The sequence below is a fragment of the Solanum verrucosum genome, unplaced genomic scaffold (assembly GCF_900185275.1).
Source record: "Solanum verrucosum unplaced genomic scaffold, falcon-dt-bn FXZP01000256.1, whole genome shotgun sequence".
Taxonomy (NCBI): Eukaryota; Viridiplantae; Streptophyta; class Magnoliopsida; order Solanales; family Solanaceae; genus Solanum; species Solanum verrucosum.
In genome coordinates this window covers 276210-285496 of record NW_026020785.1, presented here as the reverse complement: position 1 = coordinate 285496, position 9287 = coordinate 276210, and positions in this window count along the sequence as shown.

Below are 9287 nucleotides of genomic sequence, written 5' to 3'. Positions count from 1 at the left end.
GGTGTGGGCACCATCTTTCCATGGTAAGTTTCTACTCTTTCTTTCCTTCATCCTTATCTCCTCCGATCTGACTTGCGTTGACTTTAGGTGGGCTGAGTTATCCTTGATGAGTTGAAGATCCATCTTCGTAAGTTCACCCCCCCTCTATTTTCCTTCTTTTTCCTTCTATTTATCATTGTAACCAACCGTCTACCGTGCCAATGTAGATCTTCGTGTTCTTCAATGTTGACGTTTGGTTAGGGCTACTATGTTGGGAGGCTCCATCTTCTTTTTGGTGTAACTTGCTGGTAGCCAGCCAGGAACACTAGCTAAGTTACATATTTCATTTGTCCTCTCTTTAGCAATGATGCTTGTGCTATTAATTTTGAGCTTGTGTAATATGAGACTTGCTTTATGTTTATCACTGTTGCGTATCTGCTCTTCCCTCTTCCCCTGTTATTTTTTATCTGTATCATTGTATATTTATTTTCGTCGTCCTAATTCTGAGGTTAGGAATTTGTGCTTTGTCGATGTTTATACACTTCCTTATGTTTGCTGGTAACTCATTAAAGTTGTGATACTCATTCTTCTCTTGCGAGTTTATGACTTCATTCGCCAAAGCATCTGCAACTGTGTTACCTTCCTGAATGTGTGAATTACTTGTCCTTGCATTGAATGGAGTTTGACACTTATATCTTCTATTAGCTCTATTAGCATATTGGGTATATTTGATCCTCCTCACATGTATTTTCTTTTACTTTTTTGTTTCAACAATTAATTTAAATTTATTATTTTGATGCTCTAATTTATATATGTTTCACTAATTTTCTTGTAAAATTTATTATAGATGCTCCATTTTTTTACTAATATAAAAACTAAATTACAATATAGCCAAAAAAAATAGTTTTAAATTACAATACAACCACAAAAAATAGTTTTAAATTCTTTTCTTTACCCTAGAATGAAAGAAAAAAATTAAATTAAATTAAGAAACTCAAATAATGATAATCAAAGAAGTCAAAAAATAATTTATGTATGAAAATGATTAAAATATACCTTGAACTTTGCTAGAAGGATCATATATACCCTTAAACGATTTTCTTAAAAAATTAAAAGTCAAAAAGATAAATATAAATTTAAAACTAATTTTTCCTCATCCGTTATGTGAGATCCTTTTGTTACAGTAGGGTTATATGTGAGTCATTTGTATAACGGTAAGGGTGTATATGAGTCATTTTCATAACGAGCGGTATATCAATTCTAAACGACAAAGTTGAGGGGTATTTCGGGCTCACATATTATATATATATGCCTTTTTCTTGACAGTCGGATTTGGGAAGCTCTTCCCTTCCGCTTGACTGGTCTATTGAATTAACACTTTTCCAGGAGTGGCCAAAAAGAAAAGCTTCACTTACCTTTCGTCATTGTGGGTCCATAACCATTATACTACCTATTTATGTGGTTGATATCTTGATCACTAGCATAATCATTGATTTAAGAGTATCCATTAACTATAGTGTAAAAGATCTCTCTATCTCTCTCTCTCTCTCTCTCTCTATATATATATATATATATATATATATATATATATATATATATATTACCTTAAAAACATGAACTCCTAACTTGAATGTTAAATTACTATAATATCCCTAACTTAGGTTGTGACTTTTTCGGTGAGTTGTGACTTTTCTGATAAGTTGTGACTTTTTTCAAAGGATTGTGATTTTTCGAAGAGTTGTGACTTTTCGAAAGGGTTGTGACTTCTCGGAAAGGTCATGACTTTTCAGATAAGACACAAAAAAACACTTGTTCATACTACCCTTTGTTGACTATAAATAGAGGAGTTTCCTTTCATTTTTCAACCACAATTTTTTTAATCTTCTACTGTTCGTCTTCTTGCATTTTAAAAAAATTCGTGTGATTTATTGTCGTTAAGTGAGTTCGAAGTTCAGAGGAATATGAGGTACCACTATCTGATGAAGTAAATTGTTCTATCCTAAGAGGGTATATTCCTTAACCTCGAGTACTTGAGGAAAATAATTTTGATGATATATAATTATTTTTTTGCTATATATACATTAGTATGTAATTTTCCAATAGATGGAGTTAACATGATGTAGTCTAAATTCATTTATTTTTGTTAACAATTTCTCTTGTAATGTAGATATATGCTTCTGAATATCTTTTTCAAAGTTATTAAACTTCTCAAGAGTTAGAGAATTGTCATGATTTATTTTTTTGATGCTCAAACAAAAGAATGACCTTATTTATCAATGCTACTTATGTGATTTAGATTGTCAGGAAGTTTTCTTCAAAATAGTTATTACTATATAAACATTGCCCTTTTGTTTTACTGATTTACTATTTCTTAATATTTAAGTATTTTTGATGAAGAAAAGTTTATATGACTTGTAATAACGTCAGTTGAAGTTTGTATTAGTTTAATTTTTATTGTAGTTTAAATCATTTGTTTTTGTTAATAATTTCTCCTGTGATGTAGATATATGCTTTTGAATATTTTTTTTGAAAATTAATAAACTTCTCAAGAGTTTGAGAATTGTCACGATTTGTTTTTTTGATGCCCAAGACAAAAGAATAATTTTATTTATCAATGTTACTTATGTGATTTAGTTTGTCAAGAAGTTTACTTCAAAATAGTTATTACTATATAAATATTTTCCTTTTGTTTTACTAATTTACTATTTCTTAATATTTCAGTATTTTTTACTAAGAAAAGTTCATATGACTTGTAATAACGCCAGTGGAAGTTTGTATTAGTTTGATTTTTATTGTAGTCTAAATTCATTTGTTTTTGTTGACAATTTCTCTTCTGATTTAGATATATGTTTCCAAATATCTTTTTCCAAAATTATTAAACTTCTCAAGAGTTAGAAATTATCACAATTTGTTTTTTTGATGCTCAAGACAAAAGAATCAGCTTATTTAACAACGCTACTTATGTGATTAAGATTTCTAAGAAGTTTACATAAAAACCATTATTGCTATGTAAACATTACCCTTTTGTTATACTAATTTACTATTTCTTAACATTTCAGTATTTTCGATGAAGAAAAGTTCATATGACTTCTAATAACGCAATTTGAAGTCTGTATTGGTTTAATTTTTATTATTTATTTAATAGCTAATTTTTATGATATATATTACTATATAAGAAAAGGGAATAACCAAGCACCACAAGCCAACATGTGTTCCAATAAGAATTACTATAACCAATATATTTATAAAAAGAAATGACATATAAAATGAAATGGAGAGAGTATTAGTTTTTGAAAATGGAAAAGGACAAAACACATATGAAATTAAAAGACATAAAAAAAAGTTGATTTAACTCTCAAACATAAAAAGTAACATATGTTATTAAAAACTTTAATAAAAAGTACTATAATTATAATAAATAATAACTTAAATTACTATATAAGAAGAGGGAATAACCAAGCACCACAACCAATATATTTATAAAAAGAAATGACATATAAAATGAAATAGAGAGAGTATTAGTTTTTGAAAATGGAAAAGGACAAAACACATATGAAATTAAAAGACATATAAAAATAAGTTGGTTTAACTCTCAAACATAAAAAGTAACATATGTTATTAAAAACTTTAATAAAAAGTACTATAATTTACAATAAATAATAACTTAAAATATCTACAAGACAACAAAAAAAAAGACTAATTTTTGTACTGCTTCTGTCACATAAATTAGGATTGGGATGATTTTAAAATTTTAATTTTGGTTATACATTATAAAATAGCCGAAAAATTGAATGAATATCATTTTTAAAAAATAACCGAATGAATCGTCCTATCGATAACCCTAATGTTACTTCTACTCTGTTTATTTTTACTTAAATTTAGAAAGATATGCTTCATTTCTACCCTCAATCTTATCGCTACATTTATTTGCTATTTAAAATTGAAATTAAAAAGACAAATGACAAATAAGTTTCTATATTAGCTCACTTATGAGCAAAATATATTATAACAATCTTTACTAATTTTATAACAATACATAAACTATACTCCCTCCGTCCCATATTAGATGAGCACTTTCAACTTTACACGGTGATTAAGAAATCATTAATACATTGGAAGACTTCACCATTTTGCCCTTTATTTATATCAATGCACATTGAAATGAGTTACAAAAAATACACATACAATATAGGAATTGTCATATTAATTGTAGGGGTAAAATGGAAAATAATTAATTAATTCTATCCTAATTTAATAAGTGCTCAAATAATATGAAAAACATATTTTTAGTAAGATTCTCATCTAATATGGGACGGAGAGAGTAACAATATAACTTTATTAATGTTGGGCCTGGACAGCGCCCGGGCTTTCTTTACTAGTCTATATATATGTGTGTGTGTATATATGTCACAAATGTATTATCAAGTTAACAAGATCTTCTACTTCAAAATATATTATTTTAAAATTTTCTGAGTTCTTCTTTTTTTTTTAAAAACACTCACAACATATGTGAAAATATGTGAATATATAAAAGAATTTAAAATTTATCATTAACAAAATAAATTTTATATTCAGTAATATGGAATAAACATTTTCATTTTGTCCCTACACTAATTAAAATCTAATAACTATAAAAAAATAACATTAATTAAAAGTCCTATTTATATAATTATAAAATTTATTAGAAATTCATCTATTTCACATTAATTCTTTAGTTATAACATTATAAATTCTCTTAGTTATTATTAATTATTGCAAATGTTATTCACACTCTTTTATATTCTTTAGTTAGAATATTATGAATTCTCATAGTTATTACATTAATTGTTTCTATCTTTCATATTTTCTTATATTAACTTTTGACCAATAATTTTTCATATTATTATACCACCCCTATATATGTGATAACACGGTGTTGTTATTTTTCCTAGGACGAATCATGCTTGGTTGAATAAATTGAAAATTGTTTACAAATATATTAACTATATCTTTGCTGGTTATAAGATAAACATGTAATTATATGATTTCACAGATAGAATATATTCTTTAATTTTATTTTTTGGTTTTTTCGGTAAAAAAAAAAAAAGGAAACCTTTCTCAGCTAACTATGGACAATCAGATAACTATCTTTGATTTATGTACATAGACAATGGAGAAGTCAAATATGAGAGCCAACAAAAAGAACGTCATCTATTATGTTACAACTTATAAAATAAAAACTAATATACATAAATAGTTCTAAAAAATAAAATATAATTGTTCTCCACATGTTGATAACATCTAAACAAATTAAGTGGAATACACGTGCAAAGCACATCTGGTTAGATGACAAGAAAAATACACAATAAATATCGTCTATAAGGTAATATTAGTAAAATATGACTAATTAAATGATTGAATCTCATCAAATTGAATTAAATATATACATTATTGCATTTAACTAATAATTTTTTTCATTGACCATCTTCATAGGTTCGTGTGAATAAGAGATATATATGACGATCCACATTGAACATTTACAAAAGAATCTGCAATATTATTTTGTGCAAAGCTTATTATTCAAATATTCGCTTAAATTTTCTGAATTGATAATCACATGCAACGCACATGTCGAAAATCGTGTGCGTGTATATATATATATATATATACACACACTAGAGAGAGAGGAAATAATAGTTTTAGGCCCCATGTTATTACATTATCAGAATTTTGGTCCTTGTGTTATTAAACTAAACATATTTAACTTTTAGTTAAATAAAATGTGTAATTTTAGTCCTTATGCCTAACTTGATGTTAACACCGTTAACTTTTGGCTCTTTTATTTATTATTCTTAAACAATCTCCAACTCTTGAATCTGTTGCCATAATTTAATTTTTTAAAATTTCTAAGTTAAATCTTCTAGGCTTATGGGGTCCAGTTAGGTTATAGATAGTTGTTTTACTCTACTACTTTGTTCATTCTAAGACTCGTGAGCTATATAGTTAGACTTTTCGTTATGTCTTTGTTCATATGACTTCTTGTCGTTGCTTATCTTTCTCACTTTTCATATTGTATTTACTTTCCAAGCTCAGCCGATTTATGATGCCTGCTAGGTACCTGTTGTTTTGATATTCATGCTACACTCTGCATATTTTTTCTTGATGCGTATGAGAGCACCAATAGAAAACAATGATTCGAGCTTGGCATGGAGATCTTTAGAGAGTGAGGGTGAACTGATGACATCCTATTTCAACTTATCTTCATATGTATGTAGTTTTGACTAGTCTTATGTCTTCGAGACAAGTATGTACTTTTGAGACTTGTACTCATCTAGTAATTTTAATTTTTACTTTTGTCCACCAAGTCGTGGGATTGGATTTGTACTTCTTTTATATATATTGATGTTGTTTCCCATTTCTGCTGAATTTTCATTTAAATTGTTCTTATTGTCTCGTTGGTTGTTGATTATGTTTGTTGCTAGTCATTCTGAGATATGAGTCGGCTTATCTATTGGTGGGTTATGGTGGGTGTCATCATGACTCGAGTTTTCGAATCGTGAGAAAAGCTGAAACTGATGAAAAATCACCCTATTCCAACTTGTATATTGAAAAATTGTGTAGCATCAAGTTACATTATCAATATTATGAATATTGCAGGTTTGTCAAATTTAATTCATGAATGTAAAGTGATTTTCAACTTATTTACATGAAATTTCTACATTTAGTTCTTACCATAATATAATGTTAATTAAAGGAAAAACTATAAAAATAATCAATTAGAAAAAATGGTCCATAAATGGAGGATCTTCTCACAAAAAATGAACTTCAAATAAGAGGTCTTATACAAAATTGAAGGAATATTAAGGGAAAAACAACAACAAGATGTGTACATTATAACTTGCAGCGGAAATATTTATTGTTAATTTTGTTGTCGAAATGAATTGCTCCAGATCTCTCTTTGAATCACAAGGAAACCAAGATCAGTTTTGTTCACAAACTAAGAGTCTTCCTTAGTGTGTAGATTGATTTGTGTAAGAAATTTTCTTCTCTGTTTCTTTATTGATCTTTTGTTTTCATCTTTCTCACGTTCTTCCCCTTTCCTTTTTTTACGTTCCCATGTCTAAAAAAAAGTTACTCCCACTAAGAGCCTTTTAAGGGGAGGTTGAACAGTAACTTTGTAACTGTTCTCTCTTATCCTTTAAAAAGGATTATCTAATTAATTAATTAATTAAATCAGATAGGACAAAAATGTATTGGGTCGGGCAGAACCGGGTTGAATTGGGTCGGTCCACATGGGCGACCCACGACCCAAAACTTACATCTCCCACTTCGCACATGGTGGACAAGACCCAAGCCAACACAACATCAATCAAACATACAATTCATACGACAAATAGTTCGTGCGACCTGTGAGCATGAAGGGCTTACCTTTAAAGTTTTACAAGCCCTACATAGGAATCCAATCATATGTGGGAAGAATTCACTACAATTTTAAGGATACTTTTACTCACGATACCCCAGAAGTCATTCACTACTTCAGTAGTTACTTATTCGATGCCTCATCCTCTCAAAGAGGTGAACTCGAGTTCATGTTTTAACTTTATATACATAATTACACTCGAGTGTAATAGTCGGCTTATATATACGAGTTGAATTGTTCATTTTAATCATCTTCCCTTTCTACTCGAATCTATATGTTCCATATCAGCTGCTTTCTTAGACATGCACTGCATTGTCGAATCACTCATGGCTATTAGTAACATGCTAAAGTAGCAACACCGATCAAAACATCAAGAAACAATAAAAGGTCAAAAGGTATTTCATTGAAAAGTTATTTTAACCTTTTGGAGTCTCACACAATGAAGAAACAGAGAACCATTTTTTTATGGACCCATTGATCGCTTGACACACGTGGTATGAAACACGTGCTATGATGTTTACACCTTATATATATTGGTGTATGTGTCTCATTCTTTCGATTAACCAACATCGTAGAGACCTTGGTCTAAACACCTTCAGATGTTTAACCCTAGTTTCTCTCTTCAATGATCCTTAGACTTATTTTCTTATAGAAACTTTTGCATGGCTCATAAAACAAGTCATAATATGGTGGTGAAATTTATCTCTTGAAGTTCCTCGACGTAAAAGGCGATTGCTCGTGTGAGAGAGCCAATCTCACGACTTGTTCGACACACTTTATTTCTTACAAATATCGCATGCATATTATATTTGAATATAAATCCAATAGTATTATATATAAGAGAATATTATAACAATCAAGTTATTTTACAATATTGAAATATCATCAAATCCTACACAAACCTAGAGCCTTAACATGTTTTTCAAACAAGTCTCTAGAGACGACCTTTGTAAAAACATCAGCTATCATTTCACATGTAGGAATGTATTGTAAAGTTATTTCTCCATTTGTCACTACGTCTCTCACAAAGTTATACTTGATGTCAATATGTTTGGTCTTATTGTGATGCCTAGGATCTTTCGTGTATGCAATAGTCGCTTGACTATCACAATATAGAATCATGAGACCCTTAGAATTCTTTGCAATACTCAAATGTTCAAAGAACCTCTTTAACCAAACAGTTTCTTGTACTACAGACGCACAAGCCACAAATTCTCCATTGAGAAAAGTGGTTGTTCCATGTAGGTTTTGTTTAACAATGAAACCTACTGGTTGTTCCATGTAGATTTCCTCGTTTAATTCTCCATTGAGAAAAGCAGTCTTCACACACATTTTTTGTGTAATTTTAGATCTAAACGTGCAACAATAGCTAAAAGTAATCATATTGAGGTAAACTTCACAACTGGTGAAAAAGTTTCCTCATAGTCTATTCCAACTTTTTGAATAAAACATTTTGCCACCAATCGTGCTTTGTGTCTTTCTATCGACCCATCTGATTTGCGTTTAACTTTGAGAATTCATTTATTCCCAATAGCTTTACATTCCTTAGGAAGGTCAACTAGATCCCAAACATTATTGGTTTTCATAGACTCTAATTCTTCTTTCATCGCTTTTAACCATTCATCTCTTTTAGGGCTCGATTAGGCCTCAGTCACAGAATTAGGTTCATCCAATTTTGTAGGAGATACCAAGAAAACATTATCCTCAATCTCATAACATAGTTTAGGAACACCTTTTCTTGTACTCTTACGTATTCGAAGTTCAGATTCCTCCATAGGATTTTGAGATTCATAACTCCCACTTGGACCAGAAATCATTTCTTGATCCATTGAATTATCAAGTATGTCTGACAACATTACATGATCTTCTGAATTCAACATTTCTTAGAGAGGCTCAACTTCATCTATTT